The sequence below is a fragment of the Athalia rosae genome, chromosome 1, assembly GCF_917208135.1.
Source record: "Athalia rosae chromosome 1, iyAthRosa1.1, whole genome shotgun sequence".
NCBI classification, from domain to species: Eukaryota; Metazoa; Arthropoda; class Insecta; order Hymenoptera; family Athaliidae; genus Athalia; species Athalia rosae.
The window spans coordinates 3,644,660-3,657,355 of NC_064026.1; the positions used below are offsets into that span (position 1 = coordinate 3,644,660).

Below are 12,696 nucleotides of genomic sequence, written 5' to 3' on the forward strand. Positions count from 1 at the left end.
TCAATTATTTAACGTTAAACACGCGGTAGGTATCGTCCGAATGTAAAAAAAAAAAAAATGATTGATGAAACTCGTAGACTTTTTACATGCAATCGTTATTCGCGCAATTTGATAGGAGGAACGTGAAACGATAATATGCGAAAAAACTTATCTTCGAGAAATGATCAGCTGTGGCTTACCTCAAACGAGTTGATATACGTATAGTTATAAGTCGTCTTTGCAGCGAGGTATGAGTGAACTTCTCTCGCGATTAAGCACACAACGCGGTTATAAATGTGTACAAGTCATGTACGAGTATACGTTCACGCAGGTTATTGTCACTCGAAGCACGTGCTTCTTCAGCTGACAGAAGCCTCAGCGTATAATATCATTTCGAAGTGTTCGGTATAGACGTAGGGGCGGGTCGACACCGCTTCTTCTTTTTCTTCAACTTCTTTTCGCTCCAAAGTTTTTCCCGAAAACTTTATTGTCCGTGATAAAGCGGGTTATCCTTCGGAGAAGCTCAACGCTATTACGTGTGTACCGTAAAGCACGTGCACTCTTTCAGGATTAGGAAGGACAAAAAAAGGAGATGGAGCTACGATTCCACCTGCACGAGACGAGGAAGTCTTCAGAATATCATCGCGAGAGTTTTTTTTGAAAAAAATTCGCGATTGCTTCCGGAGTTCGACGATTTGAAATTCGAAAAGTCTCGGTTTTTAAAACTGACGCGATTGGCGGAAGAGTCTCGAATGGTTGAAGTAGATGACGTGAACCGCGAAGAGAAGAAACGACGAAATGGTTCGTATGAGTTGTTCGTGGCTGATCGTGTGCTTACGTTGGTAAACCGAACGAAGTAGGAGGAACACGGTTCAACTATAAGTCGGTTGTTGGTTTGTAAGGGTATCCTACCTATGTGTTGGTTATAAAACGGTACGGTGTTGGGTTTGATGGTATAAGTACCTTATAACCGCGTACGTGAAAAAAAGAAATAAAACAAAAAGTAAAGGGAAGGAAAAAAGAAGGGGAGTCACGTTTTCGACCAGAGATTCTCATCTCCGAGGCGAAACACGCGTGGCAAGGTTAACGTAAATAAAGATAAAGAGGCATTTGCATTGCCCCATTTTTTTTTCATTTTATACACGAGATTTATCTCACATTGATCACATTCGGTCGTTCGTTTGTTATTTCAGTTTTTTTTTTTTCTGTTCTCACTTTTTATTTCATGCGATGTGATATCTGGGGATCGATTCAAAATTTTTTATACGCACATACGTTAAACGGGTCGGGATAACGAAATATAAACCGAGCATTTATTTTTATTTTATTAAGTTATTGCTCCGAATTGCTTTGTCCGGTTGATAAAATGGGTTAAGCGTTTCGACCGGAATAACCGTAGAATCATCTCAGCGACGCGGTAGTATAAGTACGACATATGTGTGCACGAGCATATACAACGTAGAATATACTTATGAAAGTTATTTTTCGAAAAAAATTATTTCAGGGACCTAATTTCAATTCGTAGAACATATCTCTGTACATCCAGCGGTTCAAGTTTCGTCATTTTTTTTCAACGCGCCGCATGAAAGTATTAGAAAAAAAAAAAAAAGAAAATACTCAAAGAGGATTCGCGGGGCTGAACTGACAAAACGTATACCGCGTCGCTATAAAATTATAAAGACGTTCCCTCGTTAGTTTTTCGCCAAGTGCAACGGTCTTTGAAAAGTTGAGAGAAATTTTTTTCACGATATTATAAATAATGTGTGAAGAAAAAATAAATTCAACATTCGCTGGGTTTCCTCCGTGTGATATAAAGGCTGGCCTATAGCTGTCGCCTACTTCATCAGGTCGATTCAAAATTCAAACTTGACACGCGTCGTACGATGTATGAATAAAAGTCACCGCACACGCAACCCATGGAGAAAGAAAAAAAATGTAACTTCACGTGCGAATATCAAAAGAAAATCCGCATTCAAGTGAAATGAAAAAATGATAATTTTGTCACGATATTTGCGGGGGTTTATTCTCACGAATTACTTCGATCATCGGTATCCTATTTATCTGCGACGTGCGAAAAGTGATGGAAAAAAAGTGTGCAGTCGATATGCACGAAGGTGTTGCGCTTAAATTGCGATATTTTTCAGCATAATCAGAAAGCTGCATCGAACACGACCGGTATTCAGATTCGAAAAACGGTTCTTTTCGATTCTCCATTGCGCGATCTACAACTTCGATCGCCGAGCATCGACCGCTGCCGATTTTATCGCTCCAAACATGAGCCGAAGGTACGGAGCGCAAGCGGTATAAAGAAAAGAGAAGCTGTGTGTAGCATTGCGACTGCGGAACACGCCGCGGACCCTCAAGTTCGCTACGCTGTAATAAGTCTAGGGCGCGATCTTTGGGCCTCGGAACGCCGTCGTATGATAAATAAAGTGTAAAAAAAAAAAAAACTAAATCGAGAGCAAAAAGTAAAATATGACAGAAAAAATAAACGAATTTTAAACGTCCTGCGAACCGAACACACCGACGAAACAAACTGTCGGACGGTCGATGGCGCGGTGTGGTCCATCACGTGTGCCCCGCTGCTGTTGGCGCTGGCGGAGACCAACCAGATTTATACGCTATCTCTCGAAGACAATGCATAACGGAACACAGCCGGAATTTAAACCATAGCCAGTTTTAAATTTGCATCACCGCATAACTAACATCCCCCCCAAGTTCGTTGCAAAACTTTCCATAAAGGAATATGCTCTTCGACGGGTTGCGGGATGGACGATATTCGCTTTACCGGGTCTCGCGGATTAATCGCGATTATCGCGTAGGGGTAACTCGCTCCTTTTCCTTCTTCTAAATACAAACTCGTCGGTTAACACGCATTACGATTCATCGGAGCACACCAATCGCCGAAAGTGTTTTTCCCGCTCCAGTACGCGGCACACGTTTCGAGTCGGTACGTTTAAACGTGGGCAGGATACGCTATGAAATATCTTTATGTACCGTACAATTTACGCGTCTTGGACCGAGTAGTGATGCGATGTTTAGCGCAAGTTGGGGTCGATTCGCCGAATGAATCACTTCCAGCTGTGACGTCGAGCTTCGCCCGGTAAACCCCCGAAAGTTTTTCACCTACCCAAATGACCGTGGACGATATCAAAGACCGCGTTCCCTGCCAATCTGCATACACAGTACATAAAACATTGTATACATACGGTAGGACACACACGTGCGTATAAACGTATACATATACCCGGGAGGTCCTCCGATGTCCGCAGAAGCGTGGGCGAACTGACACGGTTACTTATAACCTTTGAGAAAATATCCCTGCAGGGTAGTTCGCAAATTGAATGAACCTTTCATCCTTTTTGTTTTCTTCGTTTTCTATTTGTTATCTTATCTGCCGCCGCTGCCGTTCGCTCTTTGCTCTTTTCTTTATTGTACGGACGTACGCAACAGTCGGCCGGAATCATCCACGTAACAACTTCCTCTCATCGTCCTCGTCTCCTTTGAACCTTTGACGAGAAATTCGACGCTCTCGAGTCCGCCGAAATTTCGCGAACCGCGCGACGCCGTATAAGTGGATAATTTTCTTCTACTTTTTCTAGTGCACCCGCTCCGTGTCCTTCGTCCGAACGGATGTATACCGCTATATCGCAGCTATGCGATGTGCTCAAAATGTACCTACTCTCCACCGCGTACTCGTTAGCCAGGTATGTATATTGCAGAGATGCCTCCGCAACATACTTATGGTAAATTATGTACAGTATTATGCGAACTTGGGACTACAACTTCGTACCGTACCACATGCGGCCTGAATAGCTGCTTCATGTGATAGATAAAAATGCACCTGTGCCACTTGGTCCGAAAACGTTGAACAACGAGAAGTATAATATTTATAAACGGGAATAAAAACTTTCGCATTTTTATTTGATCTTCCTCAGTTTTGTAACAAAAATAAAAATAAAAAAAAAAATCTTACGGCGTATAACGCGGTACGTATCTACCTTCAAAGCTAACAATAACAACAACAATTAATTGAATAAGCGTAGAGTCCGGTACAGAAATTCTGTTGGTGTTATTTAATTAGGTCACGCAACCACAACTCCGACCGGGAGGAACAAACTCCAGTTTAGCATGTATAGGTATATGCAGAGATATAGGTATTGTGTACACGAAATGTACGTTACGTACGTAGCTATACCGCGCGATCCAGCTTCAATTAGATTATAAAGTTATAAGGTTAGATACAGACAAACGTCGCGCAAATATGTACATAGGTGTACGAAACTACAAGGCAATCGTCCGAAACTACTTGCGTACACGCGTATAACGGAGAGAACGCGGGCTTTAATTAGGTATGTCCAATTAACGACGCACCGCGAGTTCGAAAATTTTACGACCCGTAGGAAAGCGAAGTGAAATTTTCGCGTCATTTTTCTCTTTCAATTTTCTCGGTACATCATCAGCGCGAGTTCTCGATAAGGTAAAAGTTCTTCGGATCGATCGATTTATCGGTAATACACGACATTACAGATCGGCCGGTGGGCGTCTAAGTCAATAACTTTCGCTTATTTTGCAATATTTCTTTGAAACTCCGGAGAACAATGTAATGACCTGTATCCAAATATACGTGGACCTGGATGTAGAGGTGAGTAAAAACGAGGTGGATTGATAAATGGTGGATATACCGAAGCCTGGTGCGTTGTTGAATCCACAGTTTAAATCAGACCTGCTTCATAGGATCCATATTCAAGTGTATATCGAGGATCGATAATAATCGACAATTGAAAGGTATATATATAACAAAAAGGCGCGGTAAATATATCGTAACGTGCCGCCTGCACGCTTTCACCTTTATTTTGTACTAGATAATACAATTGGTTACGATTGCGCCTTTTTTATCAATAAGATTTTTGTTTTATTTTACTTCTCAATTTTTTTTTTGTTCCTTTACACTTTCAACTTCCTTTCTTTCGGACTAAACTTAGTTCTCCATAAAATTCCTCTCCGCAGTGTAAATTGCGCCATCCGGCATCCCCCGCGTGTGCTCACCGCATATATCGAATCGGTTACGTAAACGATAATAAAAACTTGTAGATAATTATACAATACATCAAAGATTCATTTACACTTAGTCACACCGTCGAAAAGCTCATTCGGGTTAAACGTATTGTAAAAAAAAAAAAACAAAGAAAAGAAATTAAATATATAAAAGTAATCGTAAAAATTGAACGACACCCATCTCTGTTTAGAAAAAAACTAAATGAATGAATAATGGAAAAAGAAAGAATCACGCCAAAAAACTCATCGACTCCGAAATTATTATTCCAAAGGTTAAGGCTTCGAGAAGTGTGCAGGTGAAAGGCGTTAAATAATGATATCTGTAAGGTTATCGAAACATACTGTATACATGTATAATGTTGCAAATACTCTGTCGCAGATTTATCGTCCGCGAAACAAGAGGCAGAACCTTTTTTCTTTTTTTTTTCATTTTACTTTTATTCGCTTTCAAACTGCAGGCAGTCTATTTATATAGATTATCGAATTCAACCCTCCGACATTTCAGCGTATAGGTATTATTTTTCAACTCGATATAACATTCATAACCTGACCTTTATTTGGTTCACGGAAGACCTGCCCTTCTCCATACATATATCTACATATATGCATATCTATGCAATGAATATGTATGTCACAGATATAAAATTTTTCAATAAAGAGGCATTAATCGATGAATTGTTTTTTAATTTCTAGTTTGACATTGATTTCATTTTTTTCTTTTCTATTCCAGAACGACGGACGATTCTCTTGGCACCTTACGAGCCTATGAAATTCTGGCGTGCCTCCATTTTAAATCAATACTCTATATACATATACGTTTCCGTGGTACTCGAGACAGTGTGAAGTGTCGTCGAACTAATGTATTGCGTAAGGGTGACTCTTCGGACCACCCTAGCCCCGTGTTGTGAAAATGAAGCAAGAAATGAAAAAAAAGAAATCGAAAAAAGTACATTAGTGCTACCGGAACGATCGGCAACGCAGCTACAAGAAACGGGCGTCCAAAGAGGGTAAGAAGAAATTAGTCACTCGTCTTCTCGTGTCTGTGAGACACAATTCTAGCACAAGCATCGGCTATACATATATTCCTCCTCTCTCCGAACTCCTAGTCTTCGTCGTCTTCGTCGTCTTCGTCGTCGTCGTCGTCGTCATCGTAGTCGGCACAACACACCACTTTCACCGCTGCACGTTTTACGAGAGCAAAAGTGGAATATTTACGTCTTCCGTAGGAGGTGCGGGTAATGCGTTCCGAGTCTCTAGGCGCCCATACGTGCCAACGAATTACACACCCACGCGTACACCTGATACGAAATTTTCTGTACACAGTCATCGGGTGTACGCGAGCCCTCGCAACCACCGCGTAACACACACACCCGTAACTTATCGAAGTACATTTTCAAAATAGTTTTTCAAATTTGAATACCCCGACCGCGCGGGGTTTGCGCCGATACGCGGCGACGATATCGCCTACGGCGCATTTTTCTCCCTCCGTTATTATTTCCCTATTCGACCGCGTGTAGGGTATGTTGTGAAAAACGAACAACTTCCGAACCGGAAGTAAGTCTGCGGCGGTAGCGTGGCGGGAGGTTAATAAGCTATGCAAAAATCGTGTGTGGATGCGGCGCATAACAATTTACCGCACGCATGAAAAGCGCGCTACAGGTTTTGATTTACGTGTTTCACTTCTCCCTTGTAATTACCGACACTATAAAGAGAGAGGTCGCGTTTCATTGGTCAAAGAATTATTGCCCGCAAACGAGGAGCTCCGGGCGAGATCCGAACGAAAAACTGGCGGTACCTTGACTAATGATGAACGAAATTATAGATAAAAAAGTGATGAAGAATTAATTAATTTGAAAAGAAAGAAAACGAAGTAGAAAGTTCCCACAAGTGGAGGTCGCCGCGTCGTTTGACTATTATTGCATAGATTATACGCCTACGAAATATCGTATACGTACAACAGAAATAACGACGACCACGAGAAATCGAAATCCCATATAAATTGTACGCGCGTTTCACGGTTGAAACGAATCGGATCGAATCAAAGAGGGGACTCTTTTTTAACGAGCTTTTTTTTTTTGCCCCCAGCCTGCACCGTTCCATCGTGGCTTTGGAGGCTTTTTATGGAATTGCACGGTTAATTATCGTAGAAATGACGTCACATCGTGTCGATAAGTCCGAGGGCGCGTTACGATTGTTATTCAGTTCGGGTATTACTTGTACTGGCTACTGCTGCATGTCGCACGATACCGACGATGTCGTAACAGAACGCCGAACCAAAACAAGTTGCTAATTACGTTATACACCTCATCTCACCTTCGTTAAGCCTTAATGGTTAGATCTGCGGCGCGACAATAATAGGGGTATCTACGTTTAACACGAAGCGAAATTTCTGTAGATCGCGTTAGGAAAGAACATCTGGACGACTTGGAAAAAAAAAAAAAAAAAAACAAAGGATTTGTTGAAACACGAAATCCGGGAATTGTTAATCAAACACAGCGTATTCAATCGGGACGTTGGGGGAACCGTGAGAGGGGGAAAAAAAAAAAGATTGCAACTCGGGCACCCCAGTAGTTGTTTGAGATTATGACGGTGTTTAAAGTGCACCCCTTTCTCCTGGGGAGGTGCTTCCGGTCTCTATGTGTTTTAACATCGTATAGGGATCACTTCCACCGGACGGGAAACTACTGTTAAATGTTAATTCCGACGGGACGAGGTTCATCCTCTTTGTACTCCTATACCTAGCCTTTCTCTCCCACTCGATATTACCTCTCTCACATTTCCAATACCAACGCATGTGTATCCGTCGATGGTGAATCACTTTCAAATTGCAATTTCCCTCAATCGAGAGTCAGAGTTATTCAAAACGTTTGGAAAAAAAAATGGAATGAATAATTTGAAAAAAAAACAAAAAAGGACTGATCGTGATAACCCCCCAGCTGTGCAATAGGCGGCATAGTCTATTCGTAGATCTGTGTTAATTGCGGGCCTTGTTACTCATTAATCATCATCGAGTTGCTGTTCGACCGTGGTTTAGTTATCAATGAAGATCAAGGTTTCGAGTGCACTGTACTGCCTCGCGTTAATCTGATCGCTATCGAACGCGTCGAGTCAAATTGTTTCGACGGAAATCTTTTTTTTTTCTACCTCGATTAAGTTACGTACGGCGAAACGATTAGACGATTCGAAACCCTCTTTCTGAAATGATGATCGCTTCGCCGTTGATTCGACATGCGTGTTCACGAGTGCGTGCGCTTATTGCGATGGTATGGCATAACAAATATAAAAGAACATTGAACAGTGCGCGCTGCGCTGCTGGTTGTGCAGCATGTTTCGGCAAATAGAATTTATTCGAGAACGCGTTCTCTGACGTTGAACCAAAAAAGGGTCGATTCAGAAGCACCAGATGTCGTTCAGGAATGCGTCACGCGAAGTGCGTGTTGTTCATTCGAAGAGGAGGCAGGTTTAGTAGTCAAGAACGAACCTCCACGATCTCGAAGATTTTCTATCATGTACGCAGAGCGAAATCGCGATAGAACATATCAATCCCTGGACTGATGTTCTACTCGTCAAAAAATTGTTCATCACGCATGAATTTTTGAATTTTTATACAGCTCTGATTTCCCTAGGTTTTGGTAACGATTGATCTTCGAATGACAGATGAGGTGCCGAACCGTTGACCCTGATGTCAAATAGACCGATATCTCTATCGTCACTTGCATCCAGTCAGTAAAACGTAATTGTATACTACTGGATATACGTGCGAATTATACTGCCGTGTAAACGTACCGTGACCACGACTAATCGTTCGATGATCGAGTGCAGCCTCGCATTTCCCTCATCCGGACTCTCCGCGAACGTTAAAATTTCGTACGCGAAGTATTTACATACCGATAAAATCGCCAAAAATAGAAAGAAAAACGAACAAACGACCGAGCGAATCGACATAATTTGCAACGCAAGCAATAAATTACGAACCGTCTAACAAATAACTACGAATACCAGTCGAATGAATTATAAACAACGGAAACTGAAAGAAGACGTTTAATTTAAATACAAGTACGCGTTGTACGTACGTGTGAATCTCTGCGCCCGCCTCCCACCGGCGCAATACACTTGAAGAATTTTATTCGACTGTGCCGTACAATTATGTTTGTGGATGTTCGACGGCGTCTGTTACGTCTGTTGGGTATGCGGAGGTCCAAATCTGACGGTAAAACGGGGAGGGAATGGGGGAAAAAAAAAAATAAATAAATAACCTTTTGAACCTGGCGTCGCTATTGCCGGTTCCACGGACTCGCGCGAGTCGTTCGCACGATTTTGGCATCCATATAATTTCGAATAACTCTCAACAAAGTGAGGATGTCCGCGGGGACCGTTAGACGAGAGAACGAAAGGTGTAGACAAAAAATCGGTAGGTAGTACGGAATACATCGGTATCATATTTGCATTCGCTAGACAATTAATATTCAAGAATGATCAACAACTACGTACCTCGTGTTTCTTTTTTCGAACTGATAAGAAGAAGCCCTCTGCAAACTCGATGAAAACAAAAGAGAATAACCCGTCCACGTGACACTGGCGAGGCCCCCGGTGGTACAAAAGTCCGGAGAACGATGGAAGCACAATAAATTCGAACTTCGAACACCGAAGCCGTTTGAATTTTCTTTTACTTAAAAAACTGCATCACTTTTATAAGATCGAGCTACCAATCGGGCGATCGGATGTACGAAACTTCAACTCTTCTCAGTTACTTATCCGGTTTAATATCTCGGTTTTAGCGCGTTTGCTTCCCGCTCCCGAAGTGACGTTACACGCGACCAAAACCGTACGGCGAACACAGCGAGACTGATCCGAACTTACCGTCCTTACCGAACACAAACGGCAGCGTGTGGGCGGCGAGTATGGTGGGGGAATCCTCGATCCTAGACATCTTGGACGGTGGCGCTCTTCGTCGTGGAAATACGGAGAACCACTTTTCGCGACCAAAAGGCCGCGGTTCTCATTTGAATTTTTCTAATTTTTAATGGCCTTTTTTCATTGTCTTTGAGGCTGGAACATACGAAATCGGGCGTTGATAATGACGATGAAATAAAGACGGAAAATTTTCGAACGCACGATGAATTCGAGGGAACGAATGGTTATCCCGTGATTTGTGCAACAGTTGAATTTGAAAAAGATGATATACATGTGTAATCTGTTGAAAATAGATATGGGAAGCCGAAAATCACGATAACAAAAATCTTCCGTGTAACGTACATGACGTCTGAAAATTTGCACCGCTATTACTCACGTAGAATGAATAGGGGCCCTATGCACACATATCTATAGGTATTTTTAGCAGCTCGCTTTGAGCCCCGAGTAAATAAAGCAAATGGAGACGTGCGTGGTTTCTGTACAAGAAGAACTGAATCACGGCGCCTCGGAAATGTAAACAATGCACAAACAAAACTACAACTACCTTTGCTCGAAAGTTTCTCCCTTGTATTATAAACTCACCACCCCATAAAACCTTGATGTAGAAATGGAACTTCCCTTCGTCCGAATCACGCGCCCGCTCTGCGTTACTGTTTACCTTACAGTTGTAAATTATGATAATGTTGTTTGGTGATTATCATGCGCCTCGGTTTAATCATTATTTCTATACAGGGTAATGTGGAGGCGGTGTAGGATAAGAATATTATTTTTCCCCCGATTTTAATGACATTTCGCGTGACCTATGTCCATAAAAAATATCTCCGGGATAACAATAATTAATCATCGGTTCATCGATCGCTGATCGCTTGCGTGATAATACAAAATGATGATCGGTATAAAGTAGACTTGTGGAAATGGGATAATTTGAAATTTCTCCACCCTTTATAACTGACCCGTTTAATAGGTGTAATGCATCTACGATTTCAATCTCCCAACTTCCGGCATCTCTAGTATTTTAATCGAATTAGTTTGTAACTCCGACATTATACACATACAGCGTCGGTGGTTTTTTTCCGGATTTGAATCCTCCAACTCGATCTCATATATAATCTCGATCTTGATCTGATTCATGAGAACATGTCGTACACTCACAAGCACAAACGAGGATTCTATGTCATCTGTATTACTTTTATAACCCGATACTTTTTATAGTTCGCTTATAATATCGTGTCATATTACAGTTACCTGAATAATACGATGATTTTCGGGAAACTGAACAAACTGTACGACTGTTTGTATAAATAATAATGCAGAACTGCAATTCAGAGGAGATAAGATTCGCTATTATTAGGTCCCGCAATTAAAAAGCAGACAACGGAAGAACCCGTCGTTGCGTTCGCGTGCAAAGTTTTTCTTATGTACTCACCACGTATAAAATTAAAAAGGAAGATATGATTACACGGATCGTTACATGATTGGTATCCTCTATCACATCTCGCTGCGATGATTGTGCAGCAGCAAAAGCAGCGAGCAAAAGATTAATAAATTGTTGCGGAAGTAATGCTCGCCCGAAGATCTTGCCTGATCTCGTCTGATCTCGTCTGGTCTATTACGTGGCTTCTCTGCCGCGGATAATCGTGGCAATAATGCAAGTTGGGCCTAGATGGCTAATTAGCAAAATTCCTAGCGAGCTTCAATGAGAGGATCGTATACTCCGCACGCGTAATATAGATAAAAAGAGGCTGGAATCTCGGGTGATCCGCGTTTTTTCTTCAGAAATTTTATCGTAACAAATTTCGATCAGTTCGAAGTAAACTGAGCAATTATCTGCAATACCGAAATGTAAACTTATTTCATTCCCCCTTTCACTTAAAGTTACTCGAGTGGACAAACTATTCAATTCGCATAGTTATATGAAAGAAATCTCTTCACTTCCGCCCCTAGTTTGAAACTAATATTTCTCTGCACTTCGATTATTATTCACAACGGTATGTCCGTAATGAAAACGAGGTTGAAATGGACTTTTTTTTAACCATGTACAATAATGAAACGCGAGATTAATAAGCATATAGAGGCTTATCTTCCGTGACCTGGTAGCCACCGATTATAACGGAGGTGTCATAGTCCTCTTAGATCTAGTATAGCCGTGTCGTAGTTTTCAGTTGAAACTTGCGTTGGACGTTGCCCCATTAAGGCTCCATTACTCAGGTCATCAATCCATCGTCCTCGTTGTTCGTTCGTGTGTCTGGTTTGATAATTCGTCGCCTTATCCTGAGCCTCAGACAGCGTCTCCGTTCGTCGATGACGGTATAGGTAAGAATAATACGCATCGTATAAAACTCAACAAGTATTGGCCACAATGGCGGGGTAAAGTATCTCGAACCACTGCTGCAGTATCTGGGTCGTCGGACATCCATCAATGTTGACCAGTAATCGGTGAACCGGTTGCACTGGTAAATGTGTATAAATAAATACACTGCACATAGACATCCTTTGGCCCAAGGCGGTATTTGACTGTCGACAATTGTCTTCTCTTCTTTCGTTTAATTGTTTGTCTTCTGACATTACGCACCCACTTTATCATTTTTTACCGATTCACTTCGGAAGGGGTCCGACATAACGCGACTACGTTGCATTTCCATAATTCAAAATAATATTAATTATATGATAATAAATAATGGAATCTCAATATATTGAGATTGGCCCATCCAACCAATGAGCCGTGTATAATCAACTCCAGGTATA

The 12,696-nt window shown here is 41.7% G+C and overlaps 1 protein-coding gene across 2 annotated transcripts in view; it reads right to left on the minus strand.

Moving 5' to 3' along the window:
* LOC105690784 (CDC42 small effector protein homolog) overlaps positions 1-9,892 on the minus strand; it is a 24,939-nt gene extending 15,047 nt beyond the window's left edge. The window contains exon 1 of one of the 2 annotated variants that reach the window (XM_012408864.3): positions 9,529-9,892. The gene's annotated coding sequence lies outside the window, so the exon portion shown is untranslated. Of the gene's footprint in view, positions 1-179; positions 339-9,528 lie in introns of those variants that run through there. The other variant, XM_048660377.1, reaches the window with a different exon arrangement.
* Positions 9,893-12,696: the final 2,804 nt, after the last annotated feature.